The sequence below is a fragment of the Odontomachus brunneus genome, unplaced genomic scaffold, assembly GCF_010583005.1.
Source record: "Odontomachus brunneus isolate Ranch 3 - 2012 unplaced genomic scaffold, Obru_v1 Obru_scaffold_155, whole genome shotgun sequence".
NCBI classification, from domain to species: Eukaryota; Metazoa; Arthropoda; class Insecta; order Hymenoptera; family Formicidae; genus Odontomachus; species Odontomachus brunneus.
In genome coordinates this window covers 329,839-352,292 of record NW_022639605.1, presented here as the reverse complement: position 1 = coordinate 352,292, position 22,454 = coordinate 329,839, and the positions used below count along the sequence as shown (strand labels likewise).

At 31.8% G+C, this 22,454-nt stretch overlaps 2 protein-coding genes across 4 annotated transcripts in view; one reads left to right on the top strand and one right to left on the bottom strand.

Moving 5' to 3' along the window:
• The window catches only part of LOC116850782 (Kv channel-interacting protein 1), a 218,057-nt gene that overhangs the window by 132,910 nt on the left and 62,693 nt on the right, over nt 1-22,454 (top strand). The gene's annotated exons all lie outside the window — the stretch shown is intronic.
• The window catches only part of LOC116850781 (dynein regulatory complex subunit 5-like), a 68,810-nt gene that overhangs the window by 22,918 nt on the left and 23,438 nt on the right, over nt 1-22,454 (bottom strand). The gene's annotated exons all lie outside the window — the stretch shown is intronic.

Below are 22,454 nucleotides of genomic sequence, written 5' to 3'. Positions count from 1 at the left end.
ATATATATATATATATATATATATATATATATATATATATATATATATACATATATGTACATACATATTCACTTTTTTACAAATATTAAAAGTAAACGGAATGGACATCAAAAATAAAGAAACGACGAAAGAAAATTTAAAAGCTCAGGCAGAGATTTAATAGTGCAATCTACACAATATACAAATTAAAACTTACATTATCTTAGTAATTACTTATATTAGTAATTATATATTTCTACCGTTTATTACATATAATTACTGTTAGTAATTATATATTTCTAGATTTGAGTCCTTTTCAGTAAGAAAAATTTTAATTAAATTTAAATAATCACTCGCAAGTCAAAATTATAAAAGTCAATCGAGAATAAAATAACAAACGAAGGCAACGCACGTACGTGAATAGTCAAAATCTCGCAAACTCATGTAGTAAGGTGTTAAACCGCATACAAATATACTAAATTCTTCCTCCTTCCGAATGTCAACACAATACATCATTACAACGTTTAAAAAGACGATGTGACACAGGCTAAATTGACTGAAATAATCTCCCGAATGGTGACGTTACCAATAATGGAAAGGAGGCACAAAATATGAACTTTGTTTAATCAAAATGCCGTTGAGACAGTAAATCGTCGATGCGAAAAAAAATTTGTTTGAGTTGAGGGTGTGGCAAGCCGACATCCTCGGTTTAGACATTTTCGTGCCATAAACAAGTTTTTTTTTCGCATCGACTTACTGTCTCAACAACATTTTGATTAAGCAAAGTTGATATTTTGTGTCTCCTTCCCATTATTGGTAACGTTACCATTCGGGAGATTACTTAAGTTAATTTAGCCACATCGTCTTTTTAAACGTTGTGGTTGCAATGCGCTGCGTTGACTTTCGGAGGGAGGAAGAATTTAATATATTTGTATGCGGTTTAACACCTTACTAGATGAGTTTGCGAGAGTTTGAGATTCACGTGCGTGCGTTACCTTTGTCTGTTTTTTGTTCTTGATTGACTTTTGTAATTTTGACTTGCGAGTACTTATTTAATTAAATTTTTTTTTACTGAAGAGGGCCCAAAGCGAGTCGAAACGTATAATTACTAATACAATATGTTTTAATTACTGTATTATATAGATTGCACTATTAAACCGATTTTTATATATTTTTTAATAAGCCAAAATGATTTTAATTACACATTGAAGTTCCTAATATATCAATTATTATATACATATACATATATACATCAATTACTATATAACAACCAATAAAATTATTTTATTTGTTAGGTAATAGACTCAGGGCTTTAAGATCGCAGGATTCGAATTCAAAGACAAAATAATGTGCAAAATACATTCTATAGCGAAAAAGAAACAGTGAATAAATATTTACTATTATTTTGGCAAGACTATTTATCTAAATTGTAATTCTAGCAGTTCCCAGTTCGCATGGTTATCTATGGAATTAGTGAAGGTAATAAGTTTGAAAAATATAATATTGTTATAATATCCCTTTTGATTATGTTCATAATTTAGTAATGAAAACAATTTATAGATAAACTATGCAATTTCATCATGAAAGCCACTTTTTGCATTTCCGATCTTTCATTCTGAATTTGGTAATTATGTCAACATATTCGCAAATAACGAAAAAATCCCGAATACAAAATTTTGTGCAAATCAAGTCACTTTTTATATTTTTGGTCCATTTTGAATTTGTCACTTCTAACCTCAGATTTAATTTCTACGATCCCAAAAACGGAAAAACTGGAGTTTAGAGAACATACATTACATGTCCCTATGTATATTTTTGCATATAATATATACATAAAAATATAGTAAACAGTACACATATATGTGCGAGGAAAGGGCTCTGCCCCTCCTTCCGCACTCTCTCCGCAAAAAAACTAACCCTAATCTAACCGATCTATTAAAATATAATAAATCGTACATGTATACTATGTACAAAAAATATCGTAAACAATACTTGCATTTTACTTGTACATTGTTTTCCATTGATAAATTATGTATAAAAACGTAAAAGTTATATTGCGCATATATGTGTATGGTTTACCATATTTTGATAGATCGGTTAAGTTAGATTAGAGTTAGTTTTTTGGGAATGGGGTTGCAGAGCGAGAGGCTTCGCTCTTCCTCCGCAAATATGCATGTACTCCTTTAAAAACATACATACATCGATTTAATAGTAACTGAAAATATTATATTTAAGTTAATATTAAAATATTATACTTAAGTACTACACTGTAAAAACTTATGTGTTAAATTTAACACATTTTATGTATCCCAAATCATCCACTCTCATTTATGTGTAAATTTAACACAACACAAATGTGTTAAAAAGTAACACGCATAATATGAAAAAAATAATACAAGAATTGAACACTTGAATACCGTTAGGAATCATAGGTTGTGTTAAATTGACATATTTAATATGTCAGACATAGATTATGTCAATTTAATATTTTCATTTCATCAAAACCATAGATTAATATTTCTCTCAAATGTTAAAGTAACGTTTTATTTTAGTTAATTTAACATTATATATATGTCAATTTAACACAAACTACGATTCCTGAACGGTATGTTCAAATGTCAAATTCTTGTGTTAATTTTTTACATATTATGCGTGTTACTTTTTACCAGATTTGTTTTATGTTAAATTTACACATAAATGAGAATGGATGATTTGGGACACATGAAATGTTAAATTTAACACAGTCAGTTTTTACAGTGTAATACTAGAGTTCCTATAAGATAAAGTCTGGCCACTCGACTAGTTTTGGAAAAATATGGTAACTCTGTATATGAACGCAGCTGCTTTTATCGCGTTACAAAATAAAAGTCAATTTTGTTATAGATTGTTAATAGAAATAAATAAAATTATTCTGTATGTTGTTTCCAAAGTAAAATAAAAAAGTTAATTTAGTTAAAAATTGTGATATTATATAAAAGATCATATTCATTACATAAATTGTTCATTATATAAATTGTCGTAACATCGTAACTTCATATTATTCTGAACAGTATCTGAAAAGGCAATTGATAAAACAGTGCAATATGAAATATGAATTTTCAGATTTCAAAATGCCAACGTGTTGTGTTCCACGATGCAGAAACTATTATCAAAAAGTCTTTTCGCCGTATTCACTTCTTTCAGATTAATAATGTTTCAAGTTTACAATCAAAATTATGTTTTTATTTATTTATTTCACAGTTTAATAAAAGAGACTACTAATTGTGTATAATTTTCTTATTTTACTTTTCAAATTATCCCGCTTCTCATGACAATTTCTATTGGTTCTGCCATGTTTCTTCAAACCTTGTTTCGACCAATAAGGAAGAACACACATGTGGCCAGACTCTATCTTATAGGAACTCTATATAATATCTATGAAACTTGTTTTGTTAATAACTTTTTAACAAACAATAAGTGACGGCTAAACTCAGGAGAATCTCTTTGATAACACAGGGGAACAAAATTGAACTTTTTTTTGGTACCACCACTTTGATAGCTGATTCTGAAGGATTTTGGATCGCTGAAAACAAATCTGTACTCCATTTTTACCCATCAGCTCTTGTTTTTCAAATAATCGCAAAATAATGTTTTTTATTTTAATATTTTGTGATTTCTTATTGTATTTCTTGACTAAAAAATGATATCGGGGTCTGTAATACGGCATTTTACTCAGAAAGTATCCCACAATATTGGAATTATTTTTGTGATAACAAAAAAGAATTATTATACAAATTACAAAGCAAAAACTGTAATAATATCGTCAAAAAACGGGAAAAACAGTAAAATTTCGAATAAAAAAGTCAATGTGCTCAGTAAAAAAAAATCGAAAAAAATATTGCGGCCCATGAATCTGTCTTAACTATTCTAGATTAAAGATTTCTTGTGAATCCAATTAACGATCATGTGTTAAAAAGTTATTGAATTTAAATGTAAGGTACATGCCATGTGTGCACGGATCTTTTCACGTCAACTTGGCCGCTCCTGTTGTTGAAAGTAATTAAGAGTAAAATTAATGGATCAGCTCATAAAATTAAAGTAAAAATAAATACTTTTGAAGATTGTGTGTCCTACTTCAAAATTCAAAATGACAGATCCAATATGACGAATGCGAAAGCTAATATGTAGTCAAATATTCGTAAAAAGTGGTTATATGAGATAGCTGATGTCACTAAATTGAAATATATGAGATAAAAATATAAAAATATAAAAAATAAAAATATAAAAAATATACTCTCTAAATCCGAACCAGTGAAAAGTTATTGATATCATTGCGAAGTATGCTACTAAACGAATTAGTGGCATAATTAACAGTGTTAATTAACAGTGCCAAGTATGCCACTAATTCGTTCAGTAGCATATTTCACACTGATATCAGTGACTTTTAACTGTTCGGAGTTAGAGAATATATTTTTTATATTTTTTATATTTTCATGTTTTTTTTATCTCATATATTTCAATTTAGTTATGTTTCGTCAAATTCTAAAAAAATTCTAAAAAATTAGAAATTAGAAATTTAACAATATTTGTCTGCCATATTGGATGCGCCATCTTGAATTTTTAAAATTTTTGAATATGGATTTCGGATTCAAAATCAGCAACCCCAAAAATCTGCCGAGTATCAAGTTTCGTTGAAATTTAGCTGATAAAAAATGTATGCTTCAAAGAGTTAATTAACAATTGGACCTAGCAAATCTAATTAAAAACTGTTTAATTGACTATTGATATGAGCAAATTTAACTGATTTAATCGGAGATTATTCCATGATTGATCATTGCCCTCTTGCAACTTAACAATTATCGGGATCTTTTACGATACTTCGGATATGAATATTAGCTAGAAAATCAATTGTAGTCTTGAACAATCGAACACTCTTCGATTGAATTTGCTCATGTCAATCATCAATTAAACAGCCTTTAATTCGCTAAGCTCATTTGTCAATTAAACGAGCTTTAATTCAATTAGTTAAGTCCAGTTGTTAAGTAAACGATCTTTGATTTCTTTCGCTCGTATCAGTCGTCAATTAAACATTCTTCGATTGAATTTGCTTGAATTAATCGTCAATTAGTTGAAATGAATATTTGTTTAAATTAATTATTACATTGACTAAAATTTTATTGATATTTTTATGACATCATTTGGACTATTTTCAACACACATCCAAAGTAAAAATATTTTGTCGGGAATAGCCTGATCCACCAAAGCTTAAAAATCATTCATTAAAAATAATATGTTGAAGATAAGTTTTTTCTCTGCATATAGGATGTGACATAACTCGGACGTCCGCTCGTGTTCAAGTAGATCTCGTTAAACAACAAAAAAGCTCTGTACCATTTTGCAAACAATCACGACAATTATTTTAATTAAATCCAAGAAGTTAAATTCGCATTGGACTATTGCCAACGTCGCAAATGACTACACACAGAAAAATACGTAGTGCATTTAGATAAATGTTACTTTTGTCTTAAGTATATTTTACAAATTTATATAAATATGAAATCTATTATAAGCTCATCATAAATATCAAATTTGTTCAAAATACATTCTGAATCTTAGGTTTAGTATTTCAATTAAGAATATTAAATTAAAACAAAAGTTTAGTTTGCTTACTACAGAGTCGAGTCAATGTTTTCTTCAATAAAGTTTTATAATATTCTCGTAAAGAAAATATATTCTTTTCTATTGAAAATACACGATAATAATATTTTCTAAAATATATGATAAGTATATTTTGAAACTATTGTCAAGAAAGTATTCTTCGCTAAAGATAACTATTACATTAGGAAGGAAAGTAAACTGAATAATCGTTTTTCTTATTTAAGATGATTTTTTTCCGTGCAAGAGTTTGCAAATGTATCCAAGACATCTTTTTTAAATTGTACCATAAGTCATTCTATCACTTTGCCGTGCACTCATTTGCTGATGTTCTTGTATTATTTTCTTAATAACTATTGCTAAGATTGCAAAATAGTAAAGGGCTTTTCTGTTCAGTTTAATGCGCTTTATCTGCATGTTACATACATTGGTGCAGTAGTTGTGAGACACTCTGTATAACTTTACCTCGTTCGTCCATACGTTTAATTGCAATTATTTCATTAATAAAACCTATTTTTATTACGCAGAATAATATATTATGCAGCTGCAGAAATCTTCAATCTAAGTAATAACATGTAATAAGTTGATTTGCTTACAGTCAAAAATTTTAATGCACTATGTCGAGACATTGGAAAATTCACTTGTCTACTTTTTAAATAAAATTTTTCTCTTTTGTAATTACAATATTTTCCTGATTTTGATAAAACTCAGGAATGTATATTCGAAAATGAATATTTTACGATTCACTTTCCACTATTTTTTATAATAAATACACAAATAAAATACTAGTATTATTATTTTTTTTTTTAATTGAATTCGTACGTTCTCTTTTCCGGGAAGGACTTTTTCGATAAAAAATTAATTTTTACAAAATAAAGACTTATTTTTTTAAACAAACGTAAGCCTCTTTCTCTCCTATTCTTACAATTGTATTCATATTTTGCACCTTTTAATTCAAGTTGGAGAGTCCGGAAGATATGCTTTAACTCTCTCGTATTTCTGGCTTTGCCAGAAGAGATGTGTTTCATATTAAAATGATTATAAAAGTTTCTGAGCGCGTTGATTTCAAATTTACTATCAAAATTGAAATTCAAAAACCATGAAGAGCTTAAATGTTGATGTACATTTAAAAACATTCGAATTGTACATTTAAAATATGACTTATTTATTTAAAATATGATAACATCGGATTGTATATTTAAAATGTGTACTTAAATGAAATTTTTTTTAAATCACTAATTATATAAACAGAATATGAAAAATTTAGATCTCAGAAAAATAGATCTCAGATAGTGATGACAAAAACTTCTGAACACATTTTTAACTACAAGTCAAAATCTGCTATTTCGTATATGCTATTGTCGATATATTCACGCAGTTATATAATTTCTATAGGCAATAGTCTTATTTACCAACAAAACGCGATGTTCTTTTCTATAAATTTGCTTAGCGAGACGGAGAAACGTCTGAGGAGACGTTATCAGTATACTAATTAAAAATTGGATTTTTAAAAATGTTTAGATAACTGTATTTTATCGAAAATATTAAAAGTATACTTATTTTTTACATGTGTAGACTTATATATATACTCGTCAACAAAATTATCACATAGGTAAATTCATGTCAAAATTTCGCACAATTTTAAATGAGCATAATACCGCGAAATATTACTATATTTGAATTATTTTTTTTTTTTTATTTTAAAGAGTGAACTCTGTACTTTAAGGAACATTCGTCTGATTTTGAATTTACTCTCTCCTCTTTCCGCAGTCTCCTTAAAAGTAAAGACATGTTGCGTCTCCAAAAAAATTGCACAATTTGACGTATCCTTCGTAGTGGACTAAATTTTGTTTGTAAATTTCATGATAACCATCGTAAATTATAATAAATTTTCCTTTACAATTTAAAAAAAGGTGGATTTGTACGATTCTTTTCGCGGAGTTGCGACATATCAAAGTTATCTATGAATTTTTTTTTAAACCGCTTAATTTGACGCACTCTACTGAGTGAAATTAATTATTTTCACAAATTTTACGATAACCATCATAAAATAAAATAAAAAAAGAGATTTCAAATACGATAATATATTTCGCGGTATTATGCTCATTTAAAATTAACCCATTAATGTCCAAATGTACTGACATTTTACGTTGATTTGAGCCATTTATTTTACTACGGAAATGAAGTCTGTTATTTATAAAAAGTACCATTCCTATCAATTTCTGTGGTCACCATAGAAAAAACAGCAGAAGAAGAAAAAATTAGTCCTAAAAACATGCGTTTCTTAATTTTATTTTTCAAAAATTTTGCATAAATTGCGATTTTTTTTTATTTTTTCAACGCTATTCGATAGAGCGACATTGAAATTGGTATGAATAGTATTCTTTATAAACAACAGACCTCATTTCCATAGTAAAATAAATGGCTTAAATCAACGTAAAATTTCAGCATATTTGGGCATTAATGGGTTAAAATGCATAAGTAACTATGATGTCAACTTTTTCGCAACTCCGCGAAAAAAAATCGTACAAAGCTACATTTTTGTTTAAATTGCAGGGGAAATTCTATTTTACGATGGTTATCATGAAATTTACGAAAAACATTTAGTCCACCCTGTAGGATACGTCAAATTGTGCAATTTTTTGGAGATTCAATACATCTTTACTTTTGAAAAGACTGCGGGAAGGAGGGAGACTAAATTCTGGACGAATGCTTCTTAAACTACAGACTTCATTCTTTAAAATAAAAAAAAATATTCCAAATACGATAATGTTTCGTGATATTATGCTCATTTAAATGAATTAAATTCATTTAAATGAATTTAATTTGCGAAATTTCGATATGAATTTACCTATGCGATAATTTTGTTGACGAGTGTGTGTGTGTGTATGTGTGTGTGTGTGTGTATGTATATATCAGAGCGAGACATTACTTACATTAAAACAAAATAAATTTTCAAGTTCAATAAAAAAACGAAAAAAAAAACATGTTTTTCCTTTTTCTTTTTTTCAACTTTTTGGAAACACTGCAAAATATATAACTAATATAATTTTCAGATCAATTTAACCTGATCTTCGCTAGAAGCAAGAGATTATCTAAAAAGCAATTTTGATTGAATTTAGTAGTGTTTTTTTCTATTTTGCGAACTATTTTCACAATATCTATTTTCTCTTTGATATTTTATTAATACTTTCCCCCGACAATGAGCGAAGCTTTAAGAAAATTTAAAAAGATAATCAAGCTTGATGGTGGACGACGTATTTTCTAGGAATTTTCATTCATAAATGCAGAGAGCTCGAGCTATTATTTCAATAATGGATACGCGCGTGTATTCAGAAAATGTATTCCCCAAGAAATCGCAGCAGTAATTTTGTAGCGGTAATAGTGGGTTTTATTGCCCTTTCATGCGTTTTTATACGTAATGGGAGCTTCAGTCACGTTTCGTCTGCTGTAATATGTGATTTGTATGCACGTGCACGTTGCGATTTGCTAGTCGGGCTTGCATTTATTTAAATAATTCAGCATGTCGCTTATGCCACACTTTTGACCTGCGAGTCGATTTCGCTATGCTAATGCTCGTCGTTGTATGGGATTACATATTCAATTTTTTCTCGGTAATAAAAATTGCGTCTGCATGACAATATCTACCATAACACACTTAAAAACAATAAAATCTTAAGGTTACGTAAATTTTGTTGCACAAACTGTATAACCAAGTCAAATTAAATAACAGTCGAGTCCGATCATAACACAAAGTCTGATATAGGAATTTGAACTAAAAAATTTAGTAAATAATAAAAGGTTAACTAAATTGAAACATAATTGTGTGTGTGTGTGTAGTGTAAAGTTGAAAATATTCTTGAAAACTGTCAAAATGTTTTTTAAGATATCTAATTTTATAATATAAATAATTCTACTTCTGGTTCGCACACACACACACACACGTGTCAATATATATATATATATATATATATATATATATATATATATATATATATATATACATCTTATATATATATTTTTTTTTTTCTTTTTTAATTCGTCTATTATATGACATTTTTAAGACATTCTATAACTGTCTACATTACCGATTATGTTATGCGTTTCGTCCGAGTAGATAAAAATATATATATTTATTATGTATAATTATTATATAGTTAGATATCTTAAAAAACCTTTTGACAGTTGACTATATACACATAAATAATTATGTTCAATTTCATTAATCTTTTATTATTGAGTAAATTTTTTAGTTCAAATTCCTATATCAGACTTTATGTTGTGATCGGACTCGACTGTTATTTAATTTGACTTGGTTATACAGTTTATGCAACAAAATTTGCGTAATCTTAAGATTTTATTGTTTTTAAGTGTGTTATGCTAGATATTGCCATGCAGACGCAATTCTTATTACCGAGAAAGAATTGAATATGTAATCCCATACAACGACGAGTATTTTGGGAGTGTCGCATGACTCTCCCAAAATAATAAACATCTTTCAAAGATGACGTCAAAAACAAAAGAAGAAGAAAAAAGAGGCTAGCGCTTCGCACAGCACCGTTCCTGCTACGCTCGCATATGACTTCATTGTGTTGCTTGTTCTCCCTAACGATAGCATCTCGGCCGCTCTTCTTCAAGATTATGGGAAAGCACTCTCATTCAAAGTCTCGAAAACATTTTCGCGGACGTTCTCGCGGACGTTCTCGCGACAGCTCTCTAGACAGTGATTCATCGCATGGATATCGAGGTAACAAATTCTCCAAGCCAAAGTGTTCTCGTGTGGAATCCAGCAGGCACCGACGACGCTTTCCTAGTGACGTGCCTTTCCGTTCTTCGGATTGTCTACCTTCGAATTCTTTGGAGAAAAAGCTTGACGCTCTTCTCAATTTACTTACTTACTCGGGCACTATGCAGACAGATCAGCAGAAAGTCGATTGCGTCGATCATAATCTTCACTTTCCAATCCGGTTGGTCAGGTTGTTTGCGTCTCAGATCTTACGCTTGAAGAAAAAGAAAATTCCAATCTTGGAAGTGAACTCGAGTGATCGTCTCGAAACCATCCTTCGAGACTGGCCTAGTGACACCATCCCTGGACTCCGAACCATAACCTAAAGTTTGGTCTTGTCCGATAATATTTTTAATATTTTTCGTAGCGAGGCTGTCCTTTGAGGCATGCTCAACGTTGCATATCTCATTCTCCTTGAAAATTGAATTCTATAGCTCTTTATTATTTTCAGAGCCAGTCCAGCACTTTGAAACGGAGGAGATGGCTCATCCCTCTGTTACATTCGCAAAGACCTCACATGATATCGCAGTTTCCGAACAGGACGATGTCGCTGCTTTTAAGAGAGAGAGTTATTGGGAAGTGATACGGATGATTCGGTTACTGGTCCACCTGTTCACGAGTTAATTCTTATGACGTGGTCATCTATTTCACCAACGGCCTCTAGAAAGATACTATTTTAGCTTTGCGTAAAAAATATGCGACTCTCCAAAACTTATATCTTGCCAAAGTTCCAGTTCTTAATGTCGAAGTACGCCGCGCTATTCCTTTTACTGCTGTTAGGAGAGACTTCTGTTAAATTGCCACTCAAAGCGTTGTTGAAGCTGCAATTGCAGCGCAGGCTTATCTCCTATCCGAGTTGTTAAAACCGGAGAATCAGTGGGATGTCAAACGTTTGAGATGCGGGCCGTTTAATTTCTCAGGTTCAGCATCATATTTCTAAAGCTTGGTGCGGTCTGATTATGCCCATGTTGACTTCTTCCGCCAGGAATGCTCTTGACGTATCGCCTATTGACAATCAATTCTTTGGCGAACAATATTTAACCAATGAAAGATACTGCAACAGTCAATAAGTTAGGTCGCAGTTTTATTACGTTTACCCAGGCATCTGTGAAATCGAATACTGTGAACAAGTACCGACCTTCCTTCTCACAAAAGCCATCGTCTCAGAGAAATGCAAGAACTTTTGCCAGCAAATCAACATCCTGCCGGCCGGCAAGGGTTGTATCTCAATCAGCGAGTCATCGATCGAGCTCTCAGATCCGTAGCCTTTGTTCCCGCGTTTAGAAGTAAGCGGGCAGACTTGTGCATTTTCTCGAGATCATTCTGGTCATCCTGGTTAGATCTCACTGACGACCCTGTCGTTTTAAGTGCAGTTTCTGAGTATAAAATTTCTTTTCTTACAACCCCTCCTCCTTGTCCAACTTTGCGGGAACCATGGTTGAGTCCATCGGAACAGACGGAATTAGAACACCTTATTTGCAAGGGCGCTATATCTGAGGTTATCTTTCTACCGGATCAATTTCTTTCTTTTTATTTTTTAATCGATAAGTCGTCAGGTGATAAGCGATTTATTTTGAATCTGAAATCCTTCAACAACTACATTTTTCCACCTCATTTTAAGATGAAAGATCTGAAATTGCTACTCGCTTAATGTTTCCGAATTGTTTTATGGCAACAATAGATTTAGAAAACTCGTATCTTTTAGTGCCAATTCATGAAAATTATCGTAAATATTTATGTTTCTCTTTGAAGAGACGTTTTTTCGTTACCTTTTGTACATTACCTTTTGGCCTCGCTACAGCTCCTTACATCTTTACCAAAATATTATGAGCCGTCTATTATATGACATTTTTAAGACATTCTATAACTGTCTACATTACCGATTATGCTACGTCCTTCGTCCGAGTAGACAAAAGTATGTATATTTATTATGTATAATTATTATGTAGTTAGATATCTTAAAAAACCTTTTGACAGTTGCCTATATACACATAAATAATTATGTTCAATTTCATTAATCTTTTATTATTGAGTAAATTTTTTAGTTCAAATTCCTATATCAGACTTTATGTTGTGATTGGACTCGACTGTTATTTAATTTGACTTGGTTATATAGTTTGTGTAACAAAATTTGCGTAATCTTAAGATTTTATTGTTTTTAAGTGTGTTATGCTAGATATTGCCATGCAGACGCAATTCTTATTACCGAGAAAGAATTGAATATGTAATCCCATACAACGACGAGTATTTTGGGAGTGTCGCATGACTCTCCCAAAATAATAAGCATCTTTCAAAGATGACGTCAAAAACAAAAGAGGAAGAAAAAAGAGGAAGAAAAAACTGCTCACCTACGCGAACGAGGATTGATGTCGGTTATTTATCTTGATGATTTCCTATTTTTTGGAGATTCTTTTGAATACTGCCTTGCAAATGTGAATACCACTCTCATCCTCGATAGTCTCGATTTCGTTATTAATTCTCAGAAATGTAAACTCTTACCAGCACAAAAACAAAAGTTTCTTGGTTTTCTTTTAAATTTGTCGACTATGTATATATCTTTATCTGAGGATAAACGTTTGATCATTTTGGGACGATTCTAGAAATTTTCTCGGAAAAATGCCTGCATAATTCGGGATTTTGCTAACCTAATAGATACCTTGTATTCTATTTGTCGTACGATTCCCTATGGACAGGTATATCTTCGCGATTTTGAACAAGAGAAATTTTTACCCTGTGATTTGATTTCAGTATGATGCACGATATGACCATTCACTTCTCTCTCTTATCGGGCTTTAAATAGTGGATCTCTAAGCTTCGCTCTTCGCCTGTGTCGAGATCGTTACAGAAACCTAATTTCTTTTGTGAAATTTATTCGGATGCATCCCTCACAAGTTGGGTTGCATCTATGGGTACTAAAAAACTCACAGGTGGTGGTCATGCTCAGAGAGCAAAGAGCATATAAATTTTTTAGAATTAAAGGCTGTGGAATACGTACTCAGATCTTTTGCAACTAATTTATATTCTCGACATATGCTACGCATTGACAACACAACGGTTATCGCGTACATTAATATGGGCTTCTGTCGCTTCCCTCTTTTCTCTTTCGCCAAATCAATCTGACAATAGTGTGAAGCACGTGATTTATATATTTTTGCCTCTTATGTCCGTCCTGCTGACAATGTTATTGCGGACGCTGAGTCTCGATTTATCTCCGCTGACACTGAGTGGGAGCTTGGTTCCTATTTTTTTACTAAAATTAAGAAACAATTCGGTCCGTTTGATATTGATTTATTTGCAACTCATACTAATACAAAATGTGACACTTTTGTTTCCTGGCTCCCAGATCCTTTTGCGTTTGCAGTCGATGCTTTTACGCTGGATTGGGGGGAATTCTATTTCTATGCTTTTCCTCTTTTCGTGTTCATTACTCGAAGTTTAAATAATAGATGATAGAGCAGAAGGCATTTTGGTCGTTCCTCACTAGCCCGCTCAATCATGGTTTCCCCTCTTCCACAAGCTATGTACATCGGTTTCAATTCACTTCAGACCACACCCTAATCTGTTGATTTCTCTCTTCAGGACTGTATCCGATCTGGCGCAACAATTCCCTAGTTGCCGGGAAATTGTCCGGCAGGCGTTTCATCGAAAAGGTTTCCCAGAAGACGCCATAGAAATCGCCCTTGCATTGCTTGCTGCCTCGACGTTATCTCAATATTCCAAACCTATTCAACCGTGGTGGCATTTCTGCATCTCCCGTCAGCTTAATTTGTTTTACCCTGCAATACCACTGATCTCTCCTTCTTAACCTCTTTGCTCTGTTAAAACTTACGAAGCTTTCAATTCGTATCGCTCAACGCTTTCGCTCATCACGAATGTTAATTTAGGCTCGAACGACAGAGTTAGACGTTTTTTCGAAGGAGTTTCTATTTTGAAGCCCTCTAAGCCCAAGTATGCTTTAACATGGGATCCGTCACCAGTTATTGCATACTTGACTTCCCTCTGGCCACATAAGACTTTGACTTTAGAGCTTCTTACTTTTTAGCTTCTGTGCAGCGCGTTCAGACGTTAATCAATCAATCGTTCTGTCGTTAATCAAACGAGCTAATATTCAATTCCTCGGAAATACAGTTATAATTACAGTTCTTCACCATATAAAAACCTCTGATTCTAATAAATCTCACCCGGTCTTGATATTTCGTCATTTAGATGACCAGCCGGCATTGTCTATTTTTTCGTTATTACGCCTATATATTGATAAGACAGCGAATATTTTTCGTCAGAAACCTCTTTGGCCTTATTCCTTAACTTTAAGAAGCCCTTATGTTCTGCATCTGCTCAAACGATTAGTCGTTGGATTAGTGATGCTTTCAGAAGGTGAAATCGATACCTCGATATTTATGACTCATTCTACTCGGCATGCCAGCTCTTCCGCTACGTTTCGTAAAGATATCTTTATGGATGATACTCGGAAAGCGGCAGGCTGATTGTTAACTTGTTCGACTTTTGTAAATTTTTATAACCGTCCGGTTTTGCCTTCGACTAACGTCGCTGAGGTGATTATCTTAAACCGATACTACATACCAGGTGTACAAGTATGAAATGCGGATTTGAGAAAACAGATGGCGCACCAATGCAGTGTGTGATATAAAGATTTGACATTTATGCCATTTTGTTGTGCCATCAACAAGTGTCAAACGCGCATGAGTGATAAATTGAAAAAATGTTTGCATAGTCTTGTGTTGCTGTGTTCAATATGTCGAAATTTATACCAAATAAAGAGCATTCACGAATAGCATTAATTTTTTGTTTTCATTTAAAGAAAACTGCTGCTGAATCGATTACTTCGAGAAGCTTATGATAAACATGCTCCATCGCAAGATACGTGTGAACGATGGTTTCGGCGTTTCAAAAGTGGTGATTTCGATGTTGCAAACAAGGAACACGGAAAACCGCCAAAAATATACGAAGATATGGAGTTGCAAGCATTGTTGGACGAAGATGATTCACAAACACAAAAACAACTCGCAGAGAAATTGAACGTTAGTCAATAAGCTACGAGAGATGGGAAAGATTCAGAAGATCGGCAAATGGGTACCACATGAGTTGAACGAGAGGCAGATGGAGAGGCGCAAAAACACATGTGAAATTTTGCTTGAACGATACAAAAAAAGTCGTTTTTGCATCGTATCGTTACTGGGGATAAAAAATGGATTTATTTTGAGAATCCCAAGCGCAAAAAATCATGGGTAAATCCAGGCGCACCATCCACATCGACCGCAAGACCGAATCGCTTTGGCAGGAAGACGATGCTCTATGTTTGGTGGGACAAGAAGGGTGTGGTCTATTATGAGCTGTTAAAGCCTAGTGAAACGGTTAATACCAAACGCTACCAACAACAATTGATCGATTTAAACCGTTCGCTGCTTGAAAAACGACCAGAATACCAAAAGAGACAACACAAGATCATTTTTCTCCATGACAATGCTCCATCATACGGCAAAACCGGTTCGCGACACGTTGGAAGCACTCAGCTGGGAAGTTCTACCCCATGCGGTTTACTCACCAGACTTAGCTCCTTCCGATTACCACTTGTTTGCATCGATGGGTCACACACTTGCTGAGCAGCGCTTTGGTTCGTACGAAAATGTGAAAAAATGGCTCGATGAATGGTTCGCGGCAAAAGGGAAGATTTTTACTGGCGTGGTATCCATAAATTGCCCGAAAGATAGGAAAAATATGTAACTAGCAATGGAGCATACTTTGAATAAACCTCTTTTTATCATTCTTCCGAATTTAACGTGTTTTTTTGGAAAAAAAATCCGCATTTCATACTTGTACACCTGGTATATATACTGCGTGCGTTATCTTCGTGTATTCAATTTTCTTTTGTTATAGACTTGTTTTATTAGTTATATACTCTAGGTATAGTGTCTTATTTATTTTTAATATCTACGTTGTTCTTTGTCTTTTTCATGTATTTTTTATATTCTCAAAATTAAAATTTCTCAGGTCACAAAGCGCAGCTTTGAACAGCTACCTCTTGTCTACTCGGACGAAACGTATAGCATAATTGTATGATCAAACGAACTCTTGAGTGAGGTTCAATCATAATTATGCTTATGCTTTCGTCCGAGTAGAGTCACCTTTCCCTTACTCTTACTCTTCCCTTCTCTTCCCTTCTTCTTAAAGGAATCACATTCCTTTTTTCCCTTCCATTAATGATTTATGACGGCTTTAAATTATGAAGTCACGTGCGAACGTAGCAGGAACTGCTGCGCGAGGCGCTAGCTTTTTTTCTTCCTCTTTTGTTTTTGACATCATCTTTGAAAGATGCTTGTTGTTTTGGGAGAGTCATGCGACATGACTACCTTTTGTCTACTCGGACGAAGGCATAATTATTAGCATAATTATGATCGAACTTCACTCAAGAATTCGTTTGATCATATAATTATGACATTTATGCATGCGTTGCTACAGCAAATATAATAATCTCTTAGTATTTATAATCGTCGTGTATGGGATGTAGAAAATTTCTTTTCTTCCGTATATATAGTTTTCTTTAGAATTATGATTAGACTATGAATTTGTTCATTTATCTCCTCAGGATTAGGATCAGTAGTTATTGACAGTTAACGAATAATGATAGTATCTGGCATAAACTTTAAAGTTTAAATCAAATACCTGCACATATCTGCATGTAATACAGGACACTATCATTATCTTCTAGCTATCGTCAACCAATAATCCTAACCCTGAGCAAATAGAGCAGACGAATAAACATATCCAGTCTAATTATAATTTTTGGCCGATTGCTACAAATAACGATATTAAATAAAATATCTATTTCTTTTTAATGTCGGATGCATAATTCTAGAAATCTGTAATTGAATACATATATAAAGATCTTAAGCAGGATGTTTTTAAAATGTCTTAAAGTAATATCTTAAAAACATCTTAAAACAATGTCTTTAAGACATCTTAGATTAGGACATAAGACGTTTTGAAGACATCATAATGACGTCTTTCTGATAACTTTCTAAAACGTTTTAGGAATTCGAAGATGTTTTTTAGGACATTTTGAAGAAATGTTTTAATGTTGTCTGGATTTGTATATGTTATAAAACAACAAGAAATAAAGAATAAATATTATGTGCTTATTCGTACGTTTAAACATTGAAACAAACTCTTGAAGAAAATATTTTAAAGATATGCCCGATTTATTGTAAAATATTGTAAGTATTATTTAATGGATATATACTTTTATTTCAACGTATTTTGTAAGAATTTCTGGTATTTCTCACTTTCTCGCTTCTGACATCATCAATCAACAGTTCCGCAACGAAAGATCTGAAGTATTAAATCGAATATCATGACAACAGCATCTTCGAAATCTTTTACGTTCTTTGGCGTACATATACCCGCGAAAATTAGATTTGAGAGTGTAGAAGCTGTGTAGGAAAATCTTCAATGGTTTCGAGAGATCGGATTTTATCATTAATCCGTACGTATATACGCACACGTTGATAAATTGATCAGCTTCCGAGTGCGCGCTATATATGTATATACGCGCTATATACGTATATACGCGCTATATACATATATGCGAAAACACAAAGAGAGAGTTCGTGATATTTCCATTATTCCACGAGAGAACATGGCGCGTCTATACACTAGTGCCTGACATAAAGTAGCACTACACGCAACATTAAATTTCAATTTACACCGGCAAGCTTTATATTACCCGGGCACTAAATTCTGCAGAAAACATCGCTGGATAATCTCTGGAACGGTGCTATGTGTTTCCAACCGAACAAAAGAATTTCCCATCTCTCAACGTATCCTTCCTGACAAAGTGAAGGGAGAGAATTATTTACGTAGTTGTTGCTATTACTATTCGCACATTCGTTGTTATTATCCGTTGCTCATTTGTTACAACAATCGTTGAATCGTTGAGTGCAATACCGAATGTAATAGGTCGTGTAATTTAAAGATACTTTTATACATAAAACACAGCTCGCGCGGAAATAAGGGAATAAATTATACAAATCTTGATGTAAATTCATAAATGTTTTTTTCCTAAACAAATTAAAATTTACAAAATTTTTGGCCACATTCTTCTCAAGAACTGACAGGAATTTTATTGTGTTTTAATTTATTACGAAGTTGGGATAATGATATTTGACAGGAACCTTAGTAGAAATTGCATCTCGTTAGTGTCGTCGACGCCACGAGATAGCAAATTTGTGTCTAACATTACTACTAGCCAGTAATGTGACTATCATTTCTCCTAGTAGCTAGATAACTAAGTTAGCTCATAATTAAATAAACAAATTTACAGTCATGAGGTGAAAAATTATAAATAGTTGCTAGTAATGTAACGCTCAATTCTGCTTTCTTTGAGATTTTTATGAAATTAATGTAATCTTAATTTTAATATGTTGACGATATAATAATTAGATTATATTATATATTATTTACAATATCAACGATCTCTCCAATTTCAACAACGTTAAAATATGTTGTAGAGAAAGGTTCATAAATATTTGTAAATAAAAAGTAAAGGTCGCTCATTGTTTATTAAAAAGTTATTAATAACTGTTTTATAAAGGAAACGTAATTTTTGCACACAATGTACATTGAAATATGGTAAGAAACGATATGAAATATGGTACTGAAATATAGTATGTGCATTGGGGGGAGCTCCGCCGATCCTTCCCTCAAAAATACTAACCTAACCCATCCTTTACACTTTGTACATAGTTTCTCAATGAGAAATATAAGAAATATAAGAATACAAAAGATATATAAGAAATATAAGAATACAAAAGATATGAAAAAAGAAAATAAAAATATTAGATAAAAAGGATAAGTTAGATTAGGCTTGTTTTTTGGGAAAAGAATGCAAGGGGGCACCTTCCCACGTATACAGGGTGATTCATAAATGTATGTCAATATTTTAGGAAGTAACTCTACACACTAAAATAAGTAAAAAAAGGTCATATAAACATATGTCTTATATACCTTAGTTTTCAAGTTATGAATGATTAAAGAAAATGTTCAAAGTGTTCGCCTCGTGCATCAACACACGCTATTGTACAGCTTAGCACGTCTCGACCTTGTCTAATGTTTACAAACAATATCCATTAATACAAATTGGACAGAATTTCAGACATGCATGTCGGCCATTTCAGCATAAGTGTACATAACCATTTTGCCGCTTTTAGAACTATATTCAGAACAATAACTTCAGAACAACACACACACACACACACAGTAACTCGCGAGGATAAGATACTTATATCTGAAATTCTGTCCGATTTGTATTGATGTATATTGTTTGTAAACATTAGACAAGGTCGAGACGTGTTAAGCTGTACACCCTGCTTAAAATGTTGGATAGAAAATGATAGAAAATTTGTCTATCATATTTTATGATGATTTTGATTCACACACTTCACAACTCATTTACGAAATTTCGTAAATAAATTCATATACCATGTATTATCGATGATTGATAAATATAAACTGATTAAACTAACTTTCATATTCAACATGATGGAAAAGAGTAGTATCATAAGATATGATCAAACTAAACATAGATATTCTTCTCATTTTTATCTGACCATTTTGTAACCATTATTATAGATAGAATTATTATGAAAGAATATTATAAGTAGTTTATTATAAAATAATAATAAATACATAATGCATAAATACATAATGATATTTACTATGATTAAGAAATATCAATTTATTATACAAACATCAATATTCAAGATGATTGAAAAGAATAGTATCATAAAATATGATTAAAATATATAGAAAGTCTATATTGTACGGCTTCGGTGCATGATAAGTCGTATAAATCAATATAGGAATTCTATCCATTTCAATCTTATCCAATCATTTTCTATCAAATATTTTAAGCAGGACAGTAGCGTGTGTTGATGCACGAGGCGAATACTTTGAACATTTCCTTTAATCATTTATGACTTGAAAACTAAGGTATGTAGGACATATGACCTTTTTTATTTATTTTAGTGTGTTGATTTATCTCCTAAAGTATTGACCTACATTTATAAATCACCCTATATATGTATTTTATTTTTGTGTACTGTTTACTATATTTCAGCAAAAACTATGTTCAATTTATGAAACTTTTTTATTAATAATTTTTAACAAACAATGACCTTTACTTATTATTTAGAAACAGTTATGAACTTTATCTCTTCAACATATTTCAACGTCGTTGAAATCGGGGAAGTCGTGGGTATTGTAAATAATTATTATCCCGCTCGGATGTATGTAGCTTCTTAAGATGAAATTATCGAAAAGTAATTATACTTCAAGAAATGTTTCGTGTTTTGTATTGAAAAGTATAAGGATAAAATATCTCAAAAAGTATTCACTTTTAGATGATTTTACTTAGTACTTTTATACGTAGAATAACCAGAGAAACCGATTTATATTAAATGAATAAATTATATGATTTATATATTATATGAATACTGACTGTATTAATAATAATTTATATCATAAAAATAAACTATATGATTTCATAAAAAAAATTAAAATTAATCTTGACACAGAGCTTTTTAAGAAAATATAAGTGTTTTCTCCATCTTTTTTCTCCTCCAAATCCTATAATTTCTGCCTGAAACAATTTTTCTTATGTTCTCTAATTTCCAACATATTCAGTTATTCTCATTAAAATAGGAATTATATTTTAGAATAGACTACGTCGTCTATTGTATTATATTTGACAAATAATAGCTAGACAACTACTAGACCATTAGATGATCCAATTCTATATTTCAGCTAGAATAATCAGCTAGTAACAAGTTTATAAATTTAATCTAGCCTCTACTAGCTAGCTATTAGCCTTTGACTTCAGTTAGTTACGTTAGCTATTACAACTAGCTGTTACAGTTAGTTACACAAAATGTATATAAAAAAGATCGGAATCTTAGAATATCTCGAAAAAATGTAAATTTTATAAAAAATCTTTCAGATAAAAGTTATAGGATTTAAAAATATCTACTTATTTTATCAGTATCACCTTGAGTGGCGTCGCCAAGATCAGAGCAAAGTCATTTTGAATTTTTTAAATGAAACCCTCTTTATTTTTTATTCTATATTCTTATAGTCCATCTTGAGATCTTTTTAATGCACTATAAATTTATCCATTTTGGGTCAGCTGTCTCGAAGTTACCGAGATTTTGATGGTAAGATGTCCAGTCAACAAAAGCAAGATCGGTGGTTAATTCAGCCAATGAAGGCAAGATTTGGAATGACAATATTTTGCAAAAATATGATGTGAGTTGAATTGAAAATATGACTAAGACCAATATTTATTATATACATCAACAGCTTGACTAGAATAAATGTGTCAAGTTGTGTAATGTAATCAACTTCTAAAAAGAAGGACTTTTGAAATGAAAGATATGGAATCTGAATTTCCAATAAAGAGTGGAGACTCTTATTGGAAAAGTTAAGTAGAGACCGACTAAGCCGAAACCGGATCCCGGACCCGAATGTACTTTGTCTAATGTACGTTGTTAAAAAAAACAAGTCATCTCAAACACGAATTTATGATAAAAAATGAAGATTACTATTCAAGAAAATTTATTTGGGTTTGAGTGGAGCCAAATTGAACCCTAGGCCCAAAATCTAAACATAAACAGAGCTTAATATAAACAGACAGAAAAATTACCCTGAATATGATTTGCAACAAAAAATAAGGAACTCCATCTATCTAAAAAAATTCGACTTGGGCTTGATAAGACCCAATTGTGTCCATACATCACATACTATCCCTTTTTACATAGATGTAATACGATAGTGGTATTTCCACTTTTTTTATCTTAAATAAAACTACAATCCAACATTTTATCATAAAAACCTTAATTGACTCAAAATGGATAAAATATTGTTTTAAAAAGTTCTCAAAAAGAGAAGGATATACAATAAAAAAATAATAAATTCCATTTAAAAATTCAAAGTAATCTCTCTCTCTCTCTCTCTCTCTCTCTCTCTCTCTCTCTCTCTCTCTCTC